Source organism: Brachyhypopomus gauderio, chromosome 1 (genome assembly GCF_052324685.1).
Source record: "Brachyhypopomus gauderio isolate BG-103 chromosome 1, BGAUD_0.2, whole genome shotgun sequence".
NCBI lineage: Eukaryota > Metazoa > Chordata > Actinopteri > Gymnotiformes > Hypopomidae > Brachyhypopomus > Brachyhypopomus gauderio.
This window is the reverse complement of record NC_135211.1, coordinates 41,911,559-41,928,671: the sequence shown is the minus strand read 5'-3', so window position 1 is coordinate 41,928,671 and position 17,113 is coordinate 41,911,559. Positions and strand designations below refer to the sequence as shown.

Here is a 17,113-nt window from a genome sequence, read left to right as displayed (position 1 = left end):
ACGCGTTGGGTGCTTGTGAGGCTATCAGATAAGTAACTATTTTATCAATGGCCACATCTTTTCCTTGCATTCATTTTGTAAATTTAAGTAATTAAGTAAAGAAGTAAATAGACAAGAATGCCTATTTTATGAAAAAAATCATTCAAATGTAGTAGTGTACACTAATGCAAAAATAGCTGACCGGAAGTTCTAACACAAAGGCGGAAGAAACACACACTTGAAAGTGGGTGTGGCGAAATACGGTGAATACCTGCCACGGTTAACAGACACAGTCTCAATGGTTTGGTAGGTAGGGAAGCAAGTTATACTTAACGAATGGCCGTTGGAAACCGTTTTTTTTTTTCATTTTTGGGTGATGTTGTCCTTAACTGTCTGTCTGTTGTCAGTTGTATGTATCGGCACCATTATTTTGTTGTTTTTGTTGTTTTGTTGTGTTAGCGCTTGCTAACAACTGTCCGGTCGCTGCTACTCTGTTGCCGTTAGAAACGCAGAGCCGTTGCTCTGCCTTACCGGTGCGCCGCTGAAGTTCCGCTCAGTTTCGGCTGCAGTTTAAAATAAACTCTCGGTTTTGTTCTTGGAAGATGCTCTGATGTTTCTTCTATCCTTTTATCACCTCGATAGATTATATTACAAATTTCTCTAGGTGAAAATCTTCTCTCGTACGTTCTCCTCCACAGCGCGGGGTCTTGCACCCTCACACGCCGTGAGTCGATTTCACTTCATCCCTCACTCTCTTGCCCCCTCACTCTCAGTCATATATGTGTCTATGTTCCATGTGCATTGTCTACGCATAAAATAAATGTTACGCGTGTATCTTCGCTTTTAAGCCGTCTCGTTTGTCCACGCGCATTCAGCATCACATTAAGTAATTATTTTAAATGGTCAATAATTCATTTAAATTCATGTTATTTATATTATACTAAATTAATAATGAATTTTAAAAGTCTAATTACAATTTACGATTTTACAATTTAATAATTACAAATGTAATTTTACCACAGAATATGTAAACACTATTTTTTTTTTTTTTTTTTCTTGAATGGTACCGTTGTTTCCTGGTTTAAGTGGCACCACTCTGATCTCCTTCATCTCCTGCTCAGATAAACCCACAGAACAGGAGATCCAGTCTGACCCAGAGGGAGAGAAAAGAACCCAGGAACTCACACTCACCAACCCTTCAGAGTCTTAATGTGTGTGTGTGTGTGAGAGAGAGAGAGAGAGAGAGAGGATGAAAATGGACATTATTTAGAATACATCACTCTATAATCTTACAAAAAAGTTTTACACAGAGACAGACAGAATACTTTGAAAACTGCACTTAAATTATTCATCATTGTGTGGTATTTAGCCGCAGTCAATAACTAACTAGTGAAATAGCAAGTATAAGTATACAGCGTGAGACTGGGAGACTCTCTCTGTCACATTGAGGACCCCGGCCCCTCCCTTTTGGGCGTGTGTTTACGTCGTCTACGTCTCCTAGTCTGCTTCTGTGGATCTTGTTGTGATTTGGGGTTTTTTGCTTAGCAATTAACACATGCTTTGTTTATTCTTTTAACATTATTCTTTTAACATAATGCAATATTCTTTTAACATCATACAGAAATAAAATGTAACCACTGTTTAATGTAGAAGTAAAATGTGACCATTGTCTAAGATGTGTCCGAGCGGTGAACCCTGGGGGGAGGATGTTGAGCAAACCACACTGTAGAGTGAGATCTAAAAAGCAGAAGGCGTAGGCCTGATTGTGCCGACGTTGAGGAAATATGAATTTACAGCATCTTCATGAATGGTGGCCTCTTTCCGACCTATCAGTCCATAGACAGGAACCATATGTCCATGTTGGGATTGCAGAGAAGAAAGAGAAGTATTGTATGCTTGAAGAACAACACCATGTAAGGTATAGAAGAAGATCTAAGCAGGATTGACTTCCTGCTTTCCTCCTGTACAGACGCTTTTCTGTCAGCTCTGCTTGTCCTTTCATTTATTTGAGTTATATCTACAAGTTCAAGTTATTTTTACAAGTTAAAAGGATCCATTACTCGTTACTTCACTTGGTAAGCTTTTTTACATTCATCTATAAAGGATTATTTAGCATTTTTTACATTCCGACAGTCCGACACTGCGAGTGAACTGTTTTTTGCGCCTCATCCTTGTGAGTGGTTTTGTGCACTGTTTTATCAGCAGCTGATACTGTTTTCAGCTGTGAAATACCTGCCAGAACTTATTGGGTGTTATTTTTGCACTTTGGATTTTTAACTTGGATATTTGAGCCTTGTGCCCGGTGCTTTTGCGATTATGCCTCATGCTTCCACATCATCTATTTGCTCTGAGTGTATCAAACTGTCTCAGAGGGTTGCAGAACTTCAGGAAAGAATCCATACCTTACATTCTATAAGGGAGGAGGAAGAATATCTGGACTCGATTCTTGCCACACAAACCGCTGACAAAACCGTCCCTGTGACTGGCAAAGAAAGAGACGTTTCTCTCCATTGTCGCTGGGATGTACTGGGGGCAAAGCCTAAGCTCATCTTGGCCTCAACTCCTAATCCTGTTAACAACAACAATGATAAGGGCTGGACTCTTGTTCGGGGGAAGGAACGTAGCAGAAACCAGCACAGCAGCGGCGGCAAGCAGCAATCTTCAGAACAGAACATTCTTCTCGATAACAGATATGAAGCTCTTGCCTCAACTGAAGTAGCAGAAACTGAGCAGTCTCATCACAACGTACTGCCTCCCTCTCCAGGACATCAAGGACATCAAACGCACCCCAATCAGCATCAGAGATCCGACTCCAGTCTGGCTGCTAAGCTTGCAAATAACTCTGGCCATTCGCGGACCAACCACCAGGCTGCCAACTGTGTTAGCCAGCAGCATGCTAACAAGCATGCTAAGAGGGTTAGCCATCGGGATGCTAACCATGTTGGCCATCGGGGTGGTAACCATGTTGGCCATCGGGGTGGTAACCATGTTGGCCATCGGGGTGGTAACCATGCTGGCCATCGGGGTGGTAACCATGCTGGCCATCGGGGTGGTAACCATGCTGGCCATCGGGGTGGTAACCATGTTGGCCATCGGGGTGGTAACCATGTTAGCCGCCGAGGCATTAACGGTGAAAGAAGACGAGGAACACCGCCACAGCCCAAAACGCTGCTAATCGGGGACTCAGTCATCAGAGATGTATGGAGCAACAGTATTAAGGCCTTTTGCTTTCCTCGTGTTACTGTCTGTGAAGTGATACCCATGATTCCACACATATTGCATGACCATCCAGCTACGGAAAGACTGATTGTACATGTCGGCTCTAGCGATGTTTACAAACAACAGTCTGAGATACTGAAACAGGATTTTAACCATCTGCTCGACATTCTGGAGTTTTCCCGGTGTGAAGTGTTCATTTCTGGACCGATACCAACTGCACGTCGAGGCAGTGGTCACTTTACCAGACTGCTGGCTCTAAACAGCTGGCTCACTACAGCCTGTGCACATCGGAAGGTAAACTTCATTGACAATTTCAACATTTTTTGGAGGCGTCCTGAGCTTTTTAAACCTGATCAGCTTCACCCTAACAGGGCTGGGACTCAAATGCTTGTGGACAATCTAATGTATGGAATCACTCACATGCGGAATCTGCACCCAACCGCCAGCAGTAACGTCAGTAATGTCAGTCAAAGGAGCCCACCATCTCCTGTCAGAGAATCTGTCCACAGTCTCAGAGGTAAACTCCTGGAGATTGAAGAGGTTCTGCAACACTACAGTCTGCTGTCTTGCAGGAACTCACCCACTTCTCCTGCACACTCAGTGAATTCTCAGGTCTGACACACTGGAACCCATGCTCCTAGTCAGTGCTACATTCCAGTTATTTTAAATAGCCGGTGGCATGGCTCTCAGAATCGAAATAAAAATGTAATCAGAAGAAAACATAAGGGTACAAAACATTGTAACAAACAAAATTTGATCCCAGTGAAATGCACAAGTGATGTAAGCGATGCTGATCAAACACATCAAGTCTTCAAAGTCTCCTTACTAAATGTCCGCTCACTCACAAACAAGTCTTTTATAATAGCTAAATTAATTGAAGATTACTGTCTGGACTTTCTTTTTCTAACAGAGACTTGGCTTGATAGCAATGGAGCAATAGTGCTAAATGAAGCTTCACCTCCCGACTTTAACTATTTTAATGTCTCCAGAGTAAATAAGAGAGGTGGTGGTGTTGCATGTTTTTACCATAAAGCATTCCGATGTAAGCAGATCTCATTAGGGGAACATCCTACGTTTGAATATCTGGCAGTACAACTCAACAGTACTTATTCAGTTCTTTTGATTGTTATCTATCATCCTCCCAGACTACATGCAGATTTTCTTGAAGATTTTGAAGAAATGCTTTCAAGGATTTTAATTGATTTTGATTATGTTTTAATTGCTGGGGATTTTAATATTCACATGGATATATCCACAAATCCAATCACTTCAGAATTCATGAGGATGCTTAACTCTTTTGATCTCATACAGCATGTATCAGGCCCAACTCATAAGCATGGCCACATTTTAGATTTGGTCATTTCTAAACGTATAGAGGTTAATAATACTGAAATTACTGATGTTGCAATCTCTGACCATTTTGGTGTATTTTTCAACATGTCATTATCTACTAGAACACTCAGTGAAAAGCGCACAATAACCAAGCGTTATCTCAGTACTGGCAGTGCCGTGGCCTTCACAGACATGATACAGTCCTTCCCTCCCCTCTCAGAAAATGGGAATGAGCTAGTTGAAACATTCACACACAGAGTTAGGAACTGTATTGATGCTGTGGCACCAAAGGTAACTAAAATAATCTCTGGTAAAATTAAGATGCCCTGGAGAAACACTCCATCTATTGTAAAATTTAGGCAAGATTGTAGGCAGGCTGAGAGACGTTGGCGAAAGTCAAAATTGCAAGTACATTTTGATATTTATAAAACAACATTGCAGAATTACAACAGTGAAGTGAAATCAGCAAGGAAAAACTATTTCTCTACCTTAATCAATTCATCCAATAATAACTCAGCTGTCTTGTTCAGAAGCATAGATCAGCTAGTAAACCCCACCTCCTGTGGCTTCCCTGAGACTGTTTCAGTTGAAAAATGTGAGGAGTTTGCTATATTTTTTAGGGACAAGATTACTAGTATAAGGCAGAACATAGCAACAAGCACTAATAGACCATCAACCCTTATATCAGTTACTCAGCCTAACTTTAATATGTCTTATTTCCAAGAAGTTGACATGGTAACACTACTTGATGTGATTTCATCACTAAAATCCTCTACTTGTGAACTGGACCCTTTACCAACAAGCTTTTTCAAGCAGGTTCTGAGCTCATTAGCAAATGAAGTTCTAACGGTTGTTAATCAGTCTCTGCAATTGGGTGAATTCCCTAAAATTTTTAAAACTGCAATGGTTAAACCACTATTAAAGAATAGAAATCTTGATCCCACAATTCTTAATAATTATCGACCTATATCTAACCTTTCCTTTCTTAGCAAAATCATTGAAAAAGTAGTGTCAATCCAGTTGAATGACTATGTCAAAGTAAATCAAATAAATGACACTTTTCAATCTGGTTTCAGAGCTCTCCACAGCACTGAAACAGCCCTAGTTAAGGTAGTAAATGACTTGAGATTGAATAAGGATGCAGGCAAACTCTCAGTCCTTTTTCTGCTAGATTTAAGCGCCGCTTTTGACACCGTTGATCATGAAATACTTCTTGATCGACTACAGAGCTGGGTAGGCCTTAGTGGCTTAGTCTTAGACTGGTTTAGATCGTACCTAACTGGGCGTGATTACTATGTAGCATTAGGTACCTCTTCCTCCACACGTCAAAAAATAACTTGTGGTGTCCCCCAAGGATCAATTCTTGGGCCGTTACTATTCAACCTATATATGCTTCCATTACCACACATCATTAATAAACATGGTATTAGTTATCATCAATATGCAGATGACACTCAACTTTATATTTCGCTAGAACCTAAAGCCCTAAAATCAATTTGCTCACTGTTTGACTGCATAGATGATATACAGACATGGATGTCTGACAATTTTCTGCAGTTAAATAAACAGAAGACAGAGGTTCTTGTTCTAGGCAGTGATTCACAAAGGAATGATGTCCAGACTTATTTAAATCAAATGAATCTGAAAGCCAGACAATGTGTTAAGAACCTGGGCGTCACCTTTGATAATGAGCTCAGCTTCAAATCACACATCATGACTACATGCAAGACAGCTTACTTTCATCTTCGAAACATCACTAAGGTCCGAGATATGCTCTCTCCTGCTGACAGTGAAAAACTTGTCCATGCATTTATCACATCAAGGCTAGATTATTGTAACGCTGTTCTATCTGCTCTTCCAAAGAGCTCTATTTCGCACCTACAGCGAGTTCAGAACGCGGCTGCAAGGGTTCTGACCCGCAGGAGAAAGAGAGATCATATTACACCTGCACTCCACTCACTGCACTGGTTACCTGTCAGCTTTAGAATAGATTTTAAGGTTCTAGTCATGGTTTTTAAATGTCTTCATGGTCTTGCCCCTCTTTACCTAAGTGAAATGATGGTTAGATATGTTCCAGTCAGGTCTCTCAGGTCTTCAAACAGTAATCTACTGGTGATTCCTAAAAGCCGATTAAAGATTGGCGAGGGTGCTTTTAGCCACTATGGCCCAAAGCTCTGGAATTCTCTTCCTGAAGAGCTCAGAGGCATTTCATCCCTGCATAGTTTTAAGAGCAGTCTCAAAACATTCCTGTTTAGATCCGCTTTTAGTTAAAACTATTAAGATAGTTTCTTATCTTATTTACTTTACTTTTTATTATCTTATTTACTTCACTTTTAACTTTTTATGTTATTTTAATATTTTTATCTTTAATTTCTTTTAACATTTTCTTCTGTCTTTTTGTCTTTGTCTTATCTCCTTTTAATGTTTCTTTTATTTATACTGTAAAGCACTTTGAGTTACATGTATGTATGAAAGGTGCTATACAAATAAAGATTATTATTATTATTATTATTATTAAGCGTTTGGGGGCGGAGAAATCATATATAAAGACGGCATGCTCAAACACTTGTTGGGTCTCTGATGTAAATGTTAGAATGTGAGATCCCCAGAGATATCTCTGTTTTAATAAAGGCCTTTTTTGTTATATTGCTATAATTTTGGTATGGTGGTTCCTGCTATCTCCTTCCCATCAAACGAACACGCTGGGCTAAGGTGGTAGGTAGAAGTTTACAGCCCTCAACAGTTGGTGACCTTCCGACGTGATGGGAAGAGATAGATTTTTGGAACACGTCTTCTAAAATACCGTTAGTTCGTCTGAGCCGGCTCAATTAAAGGTAAAGCAGAATACCTGTTACAACTAAATTTCTGCACATTTGTATAATACCAAATTGTGATGAACTAATGGTGTTTGGTCGATGCTAAATTAAATAGCAATTTTTAAAAAAATTTTATTATCTTTTTTGGTTTGGTTTAAAAGGTAAAATATATGGTTTAAAAGGAAAAAGGTTTTCAGTCCCTAAAAGGAATATATAGGGTTGGAGTCCCTATGAAAACAGGGTTGGAGTCCCTAATGGCCTAATAAGTGTTTCTTTGTTTCCTGGGGTGTGGCAAACCCTCCCGTTTGCCTGACGAGGCGACGGTAAGACCGAGCGGCGTTCTCGAGTCAGCTGGGTCACAGGCGTCCCGGGGACTTGAGGTACCCCCAAAATCGCCTGGTTTCGGACCAAGAACCTGAATTGATTGAGGGTGGTAAACCTTACGGTGTCAACAGAGCCCTCAATCTATTAAAGTAAGGTTGAAGACGACTGCAGGCGAGTATCAGTTTTTTTATCAACAACAATGGCTGGTGAGGAAATGCGAAATGTATGCAAAAGTTTGATGTAAAATGGTTGGTTTATGGTGTTGGTTTCTGTGAGTGGAAAACTTTATAGGAACAAATGACTGTGACTTGTAAAGTAATTCATACAACTAATGTTATGAGACATTAAAAGTATGAGGTGACCAAGACAGGCAGGCGACGACCGTGTGTCTTTAGGTGACATCATTGACCATAAATCATCACAGTCTCTCTGCAAATTAGAACAACTGAAAGAGCAACATGAGAATGTAGGAAGACTGAAGCGAGCGCAGTTAAACCGTAAAATAATCAATTGTGAAAGAGAACTAGCATTGCAATGCAAAATATAAGTTTGTTGGCTTGGGCTATCGGGGAACAGGCCAGGAAGATAGCAGACAGTCAGAAAAATGTGCCACCTTATGATCAAGGCCCGGTAATGCCCACAGCTTCCTCACAGGAGAGTGCCACCAAAACTCAGGGAGAGGTAAAAGGAATCTATTCAGTGGTTAATGTAGAAACAAGAACAGTCCAAATAGTTAAAATCCCCAATAAAGAGTGTAAAAAACCCATGTCCCAAATAGTTAAAACCCCCAACAAAGAGTGTAAAAAACCCCATGCAAATTCAGTCATTTGACAAGATGAGAGCAAGCAGGGGGGGGAGAACTGTGACCAATGAGGAAGTGAATCTGAGCACTCTGGAGAGACTGACAGAGAGGAAGTGGTGAACAACATTAGAACACGGTGCACACAGAAGACAGGCAGGCGAGCAGAGGTTAAATAAATAAATAAATAAATATAAAATAAAATAAAAAACGTGCTAATCCCGCTAAAGGAGTTAAACTAGGAAAGACCAAGAAGGGAGTTAAGGGACCAAGAAAAAGGGAAATAGACAATAAAAGTAAGTCAGGTCGTGCGGTAAGGATTAACTGCAAATGAATAGGGACTGGGTGGAGATAGTTATAGATGGCGCACACACCGGGATAAGCGAAGTGAGTAAGTGACGTAGACATGCCAGAGTGAAACGGTGATGTATTTGGCAAGTTAAACTAGATAAGTTTTGATAAGATATTGGCTTTGGGAGACGTTAGAGGTGTGGTAGCACGTTGATGCACTGTCATACATTCATTGTATAGTTCTGCCCTCATTTGCCATCTCAGCTGTTTCTAGTTTATATCTCATTATTGTCTGGGATTTAGTTCCTGGTTTTATATGTTCTGATCGTGGGCTATTGTGTTTGTGATCTTGTGTTTTTTCCCTCTGTTACTCTCGTCAGTTGGGTCATAAGTTTGTTTAGGTAAATGTTTAAAAGTTTTGCTGGTATTGGATTTTTACTGGTTCATCTAGCCTCCTTGTCCTTAGTTTGTTTTGGTGTCTGGTTATTAATGAAAGTATGATAGATGTTCATGCATTATTAGTGTTTGAATCTGCCTGTCTAGCAGTTTTGTCTTCGGTTTAGGTTACTGACATGTTCCCTTGCTACACATGTTTTTAGCAGTCTGGTTTAGTTAATAAGGTTCTGTTTTGTTTCTGTATCGCTAGTTGCTTTAGTTCCTATGGTGTTTTCCCTGTGCCCTGTGTTATGTTAACATTCCCTTACATATAAATTTCTCTTCCTTGCAAAGTCACGGTGGACCTTCATATTCTTAGTGTTAAAGTGCACTGTAAAACCCAACAAGTTCACTAAACTCAAAAGTTTTGCTGTAACCGATTACCTAAGAAATGTTACGTTCATGTAATATAATTTTTAAGTACAGTTAACTTAAAAAAAAAAAAAAAAAAAAAAAACTTTAGATAAAATATATAAGTTTAGGAAAATATTAATTTTTAAGATATATATATTTAAGTACTGTATACTACAATACTTTTAGTAATAATGATATAATTAATAGAATTTCCTCCAACTTAACTTTTTTTTCATTTTTGTGGCATCTGGCAGACGCTCTTATCCAGGGCGACTTACATTTTATCTCAAGTGAGCAATTGAAGGTTAGGGGTCTTGCTCAGGGACACCTCAGTCATGGCTTCAGGTCTGGGAATCTAAACTTAAAACATAACAAAAAGTTAAGACAGTGCAAAACCTTAACGCTGGGTTTACAGTGTAGTTTTCACGCACCAGCCGCACTGTCCACCATGTTTGTTCAAAAATCACAGTATGTTAATTAGATGGTTTTAACCAATAGGCATGCAGGAGCGCATTGTGTCAGACGCTCGGCAAATATTAAATGAAAAACAATGAGTTTAGTGATTGTCTTCACTTGAAAATGTTGAGCTTATTGAGATTAAAACTTGAATATCATTGTATGAACTTTAACGTTTTAAGCTGTTTGAACTGTTTTGCAGTTTTGCTTACAAATAGAATAATTTTAATGAGTTCACCACACTGTCAGGGAATACAGTGTGAAGATAGCCTACTGTTTAAGTTAAGTGCTTTTCAGTATGCAGCAAGCACAACTCACCTGCTACATGAAGTACCCCTCACTAGACATAATGGAACATTAAGGTGAGGCCCTCTGTTAAATGGCCAGTACATGCAGCATCCGCCATTTGTAAAGTCACATGGTTGGATAAGTCAACTCCCACAAATTATCAGAGCCAAGCAGCATACATCCGGGTGTCCCAATGCTCACACCTTAACTGGTTTAGAAAAGGGTGTACGCAGGCAGTGTACGCGTACAGGGGCCCGCCCCAGACTCCTCAATATGTTCTCTATCTGCAACAGGGGTGGGAGTACCCACCAATGAGATTTAACTCAAGTTTAACAGGGAGGGGTCGGGCAAGGGGCAACGGTGGTCAGGGTTGTCCTGGCAACTGTGGTTGTGGCATGTCGGGTGGATGTTTCCTTGTGGGCAGGAGTGTTACTGGTCGAGGGAGTGTCCTCAGAACGCCGTTGGACAAGGGAGGTCCAGAAGTCCGTATGTACCAGCACCAAACCAAAGCTGCGGCAGACCCCATGCTGTCCCTCACTGTCTGTACTCAAAAGGTTGTCATTTCTGGTTGAAACAAAGGAGCAACTCATTCAGCAATCAACTGTGTTTTACCTGATGCTGATTCTGGGACCAAAGCCTGCATAAAGCTGTTCCAATGACTGTGCAATGTGGCCAGCAGCCCATTAACCACAACTTCCTCATATCAGAGACTGCACGTGATAACGTCTGCAAAAGAGACATTTTTTAAACTAGGAGCTACTGTGTTATGTAGCCCTCTAGGACTGGTGATCTCCACGGAATGGCCTCCCACAGTTCACATCTTCTGGAGTCAGACTCCTGCACTGCGAGAGGCGTCCACTCTGTGTTCATGGCCTGGGAGCTGTGGATCACTCTGAGCCTTGCGTCCTGCCACCCGACCCACTGCATGTTACTTTGTTTTATGACCAATAGGGGATCCAGATTATGGGGAGGAATTTGAGGAAGAGCTACAAGATAAGGTATGGGAGATTGCAACCAGGGGCATATGGGTGGAGCCTGAGGGTGTGGTGGTCCCTGTGGGGCTGACACCTGCTTAGCGACGCTGGTATGATTAGGAGAGCCACTATAGCTAAGAATTGGGTAATAACTAATATTCCATGTGTGAGCTATGCTAAGTCTTGTAATACTTGATTTATTAAAACAATGTCATTTGTCAAAGTTATTCTAATGTGATATGTTGAGCAGGTTCCAGGAGAGAGAATGCTGCGATCATCTTGACCATAATTTAATTTTAGATCAGATAACAGCTTCTCTGTGGTCAGAGGGACCTCATGACGTTGGCCTCATCTCACAGCCACCAGCTGCGTTTGAGACACAGGCAGATTACTCTAGATGTTTCTGAAACACCCTCTTGTGGTTCAGAAAAAAGGGGGGGACAGGAAGGTGCTGATTTATTACATCAACTTGTTTAAATAAATAAAACAGCACACATAGTCACAAGACATTCATTATATATTCTAACCAGTCACAGCGTCATGGCTTTTGTAAAATTACAAATGTTCACACTACAGAAGGTTTTGTATTTTAAAACTTAATGTTTTCACTTGAAGGAATTAATATGGCATGGTATGTTACAGGTCCGGCACATGAGTGTGTAACTGAGGTGGCATATGCAGCTAAATGGAACCAATTCCTGGGGTAGAGAACATGTGGACAGATTCAGGAGTCGAGATGGTGGTGTTGAATCAGGATTTGTGGTGGTAATGGAAGCTCAGGGAGATGCAGACGAGTTCTGGGTAGCACATTCAGGTAAAACTGGGTAGTACAATCAGCACAGAGGGCTGAGCTTTTGGCTGTTATTGCAGCACTAAGGTGGGTGGAAGGCAAGAAAGTTAACATCTGTACACACTCTGCGTACGTGGTAGGAGTGGTTCATGTAGAACTCTGTACAAAGAGAGCAGGTTACACCACTTCAGGAGGTAAATTCATTAAATGATAAGAAGATTTAAAAGGTGTTGTTACTATTGGTAAGAGTTGCTATCATTAAATGTTCAAGTTATCAAAAGGGGGCAATTTAATACAGAGTTAATGCAGCTGCGGACGTGGCCGCTAAAAAAAGGCAGGATATGTTACAGGAGCCCATCAGATGGTTTGCAGGGCAGAGGACAGTGGTCTCCTCTGCCATAGGATTCAGAGCTACGTTAACTACAGGAAAAATGTTGTGGTTCAATAAAGGTGGTAAATGGGGTACGGAGGTTTGGAAAGGACCTAATGTGAGACCGATTTTACCAAGTCAATTGATTAATTCAGTGTTGTCTGAAGCACACGAGGTAGCAAAAATGAAGGACAATGTGTTACTGGTCACATCCACACTTAACTGACTTAATAGCAGACTGGACTGAAAATGTGAATATCTGTAATGCACATAACTTGTGTTTTAAGACCAGGTCTAAGCAAGTTTCCTGGGCAATAGGAGCCAGGAGAGGAGATCCAGACTGACTACACTGACATGTTAATACCAGTACGGGGACTAAGGTATTTGTTAGTGACTGTGGATAAATTCTTATGTTGGGTAGAAGCATTTCCTACCAGGCCAGAGGACTCCAAGTTGGTCTGCAAAATGTTGATAAAATTACTGGATACTGCACCATTGTATAATAAATTAAGTGTACTCAGATAATGGGATGCACTTCACTACCTAGGAGCTAAAATTTGTGGAACAAAATTTGGGTTTGAGACACAAATATGGGTTGGTTTATCATTCTCAATCTCAGGGTAAATTGGAAAGGATAAATGGTAACAAAGGATAAAGGAAAAGATATGTGCACAAATGTATGTGTTTGTATTGTTGGCCAGAAGATCTTCAGTGAATTTTGTTACAGGATTCACTCCGTATGAACTCATATGACAGTGAGAAGTTTTCGGGGGCCCCCCAACGCGCTTGCGACATCCCACAGGAAAACCACAAGGTTGTACAAATAATGGTAAAATGCACTAAAAAGCTGTCTGTGAAGCTTATTCTGTCCAGGTGGAAGGAGGAGTCAGAATCAACGCCATGAGCAGATCCACCAGTCACCAAGTCATTGAGAAGACATCACACGCCATCCAATTGAAGGGCAAAGAAGAAATGTGGTATCACTTCAGCCAGTGCCGACCATCAGAACCATTGAGCGCGCAGAGATACGGAGCTCTCAAACAACGAGTTAAAATAACACTAGAGCTGGGGCACGTTAAAGGCCTAGTTTAACATTGTTTATTTGACTTTGTTTATTGTTATTTGTTTTTTGTTTGTTTGTGCATTATTATTAAAGTTGGCACTAATGTGATGATTACTATGTAACAGAATGTTAACGGGCCGCCCAGTGGAGGATGGGTTCCCTTTTGAGTCTTGGACCTCCCAAGGTTTCTTCCTATTCCCCACCATCATAGGGAGTTTTTCCTTGCCACTGTCGCCTTTGGCTTGCTCACTAGGGATCTGGACCCGTATGATTGTTAACCTTGTAAATCCTGTAAAGCGATTTGTGACAACATGTGTTGTGAAAAGCACTATACAAATAAATTTGATTTGATTTTGATTTGAATGTGAAGCCATAAAATGTTTGTCTCACCAGGACATTCAGGGGACTGCCCCCTGTGTATGTGGGTCCATGGTGGGTCAAGGCCTTTATTATCTTAATAGTAACTGTAAAATTGTTGTTGTATTCCATGCGTAAGAAACTTAGTGTGATGGTTTATCAGCACGGTGATTGAACAGAGGAATACTCAGGGACAAGCAGCTATGACGTCACTGTTGTATCATGGGGAGTCAGATGAGAGGGTAACATTGGGAGATATTTTGTGATCTCTGTTTTCTCAGAGATCAAGAGAGGGTCTGTTGTGATTTGGGGTTTTTTGCTTAGCAATTAACACATGCTTTGTTTATTCTTTTAACATTATTCTTTTAACATAATGCAATATTCTTTTAACATCATACAGAAATAAAATGTAACCACTGTTTAATGTAGAAGTAAAATGTGACCATTGTCTAAGATGTGTCCGAGCGGTGAACCCTGGGGGGAGGATGTTGAGCAAACCACACTGTAGAGTGAGATCTAAAAAGCAGAAGGCGTAGGCCTGATTGTGCCGACGTTGAGGAAATATGAATTTACAGCATCTTCATGAATGGTGGCCTCTTTCCGGCCTATCAGTCCATAGACAGGAACCATATGTCCATGTTGAGATTGCAGAGAAGAAAGAGAAGTATTGTATGCTTGAAGAACAACACCATGTAAGGTATAGAAGAAGATCTAAGCGTTTGGGGGCGGAGAAATCATATATAAAGACGGCATGCTCAAACACTTGTTGGGTCTCTGATGTAAATGTTAGAATGTGAGATCCCCAGAGATATCTCTGTTTTAATAAAGGCCTTTTTTGTTATTGCTATAATTTTGGTATGGTGGTTCCTGCTATCTCCTTCCCATCAAACGAACACGCTGGGCTAAGGTGGTAGGTAGAAGTTTACAGCCCTCAACAATCTCCGTGGGTGCGGTTGTGTCTTGTGCTGATTCGTCTCACCTGTGGCTCGTCTCATCATCACGTGGGGTTTATGTGGTTTGTCTACTTAATGTGCGTTCGCGCAGTGTCCTGTGCTCGTCGTTGTCTGAGTCTATTTGTGAGAACACGTACTTCATGTTCTGCGTGCGCTATCAGCGCTGTTTTTGTTGTATAATAAACGTGACGTTGGAAGAGAAAGCAACCTGTCTCGCCTGTCGCCTCGCCCCAGCGTCACACTCTCATTATTCTGGCTCCATCTCTGTGGTGATGCTTCAACTTCATTTTAGTCTCACATTATCTATCAGGTGCCATTTCGTTTCAATCTCACAATTAACAGCCAAGTAGACATCATAACAAAAGTCCTACGTAGCAAAAACATTTCCAAATAAAAGTCAAAACTATATATTTATTTGGCTTGCATGATATTACAAAGCATTTTATTTAACAAATACACATTTAATGCAATGGTTTGTAAAATTCAGGTAAAATACATGAAAATATTTAAATATTTGAATATTGCTCAACCTCTGGCAGCCACAGAGCACTATGGGACTTTAATGAAAGATTTTAACATAACTGTTTGACACTTTTTAGAGTTGCCATGCGACTGGACCCCAGGAACTCCAATCCCCAGCATGGACAAGATTACTGGCTCCTATCCTCCTCCCTTCAGAATGGGACTGGTACAACCTCTCAGTGTATTTCTTAACAGACCAGGAGAGAGCCAAGAAGTCTCCGGCCCTAGATGTGGTGCTTTCGCCACTGCAGGGCTGTTCGACTGCCCCCTGCTGGTCAGAAGAGGAACCGGAGCAGCCCTGGTGCTCCCCTGAGACCTCCTTCAGTGTTCCTTACTGCCAGGAGGTGTCGGTGAACTCGGAGGAGGGCAGTGTGGAGAGAGGGAAGTTCTTTCCCCCATGGGAGTTTGAAATGGGGGATCCCGCCCTCACCTCCATTTGTGTGTTTGTTATTGCCTGTGTGTTCGAATATGTTATTCGGGTGACCTGTTCCATGTCTCATTAATGTTATGTGTTGCACTTGTGTCTGGTTTATGTTTAGGTATTTAGGTGTGCGTGTTTTCAATGTACCAGAGCACCTAACATTCTGTGTTTAAACATTCTGTGCTCTGTGTTTTACAGTGTTTCCATGTTTACCATGTTAACCTCTGTGAATATGTAAATATGGAACTTATACACAGCTTGTATAAATATGTTAATTAGTGGTAAAAAATTAGGATCTCTCTCTGTAGCTATGACCATGAATCAACCGTCTTATATATGTGTTAATTATAAACCTGTTTTGTAGTGTTCAGCACTGTTCAGTTCTCTTCCTCCTCTATCTCTCCAGGTGAGTTTGGCCTTTGGTGACCATCCATCTGACACACAGGTGACATTCACCTGATCTCCAGCATCAGCCAATGAGAGGAGAGGATGAGAGCCAATCACTACAGGACAGAGGAGAGGATAAGAGCCAATCACTACAGGACAGGGGAGAGGATAAGAGCCAATCACTACAGGACAGGGGAGAGGATAAGGGTGGGGGAGGGGTTGATCATGACCTCACATTCAACAAATGAACAATGTTTAAAATATGATGTGTATGGGTCAAGATACACATGTAAGTGAAATATTTGGTATAAAATTACATAAAGTGTAATAAATATTTGGAATGTTAGACAATTTCTAAATTTAATAACAGATTTCTTACCTGTAATATTCAAGCTTATACTGGCCTCATCGTACCACTGAATACTCTCAACCAAGCACACATTCTCCTCTGTCTTCTACTCTGAGGTTCTCCAGAAGGAGAGAGACGTTCCCCTTCTCCAGTTCTCCTACCAGACACTCTGTTCCTGTACTGAACATCTCCAGTGTTCTCCTGGACCCTTAGATCCTTGTAGAGCAGAACCGGGTTGTTGTATTGATTGGGTCGGTACCAGCGTACTTCATAGCTCTTACAGTCCACTGAAGGTGAGATTGTACATGACAGGAGAACAGAGGATCCTAACCGTGCTGATATGAACCCATCAGGAACCAGCACAGAGAATATGTCTGTCTGACAATCTGAAAAAGAACGTTTCTGATCTGATTTCATATTCAATCCAAAAGTGTTACCCAAGATGTAAATCACAGAATCAGACATCTGATGATGGTTAAGAGGTTTACCTGCACAACTCAGGAGATTAACCATAAACAAGAAAAACAGCATCACTGTCAATAGAAAATATTATCAGTTAGTGTTTATTAGGTTTCTATTCAACGGATTGTCACATGTGACTCCTCCCTCCCTCGTATTTAATCTATTCAGTTTT

At 41.0% G+C, this 17,113-nt stretch overlaps 1 pseudogene; it reads right to left on the bottom strand.

The window, feature by feature from the left end:
- The window catches only part of LOC143488613 (butyrophilin-like protein 2), a 62,590-nt pseudogene extending 45,694 nt beyond the window's left edge, over positions 1-16,896 (bottom strand).
- Positions 16,897-17,113: the final 217 nt, after the last annotated feature.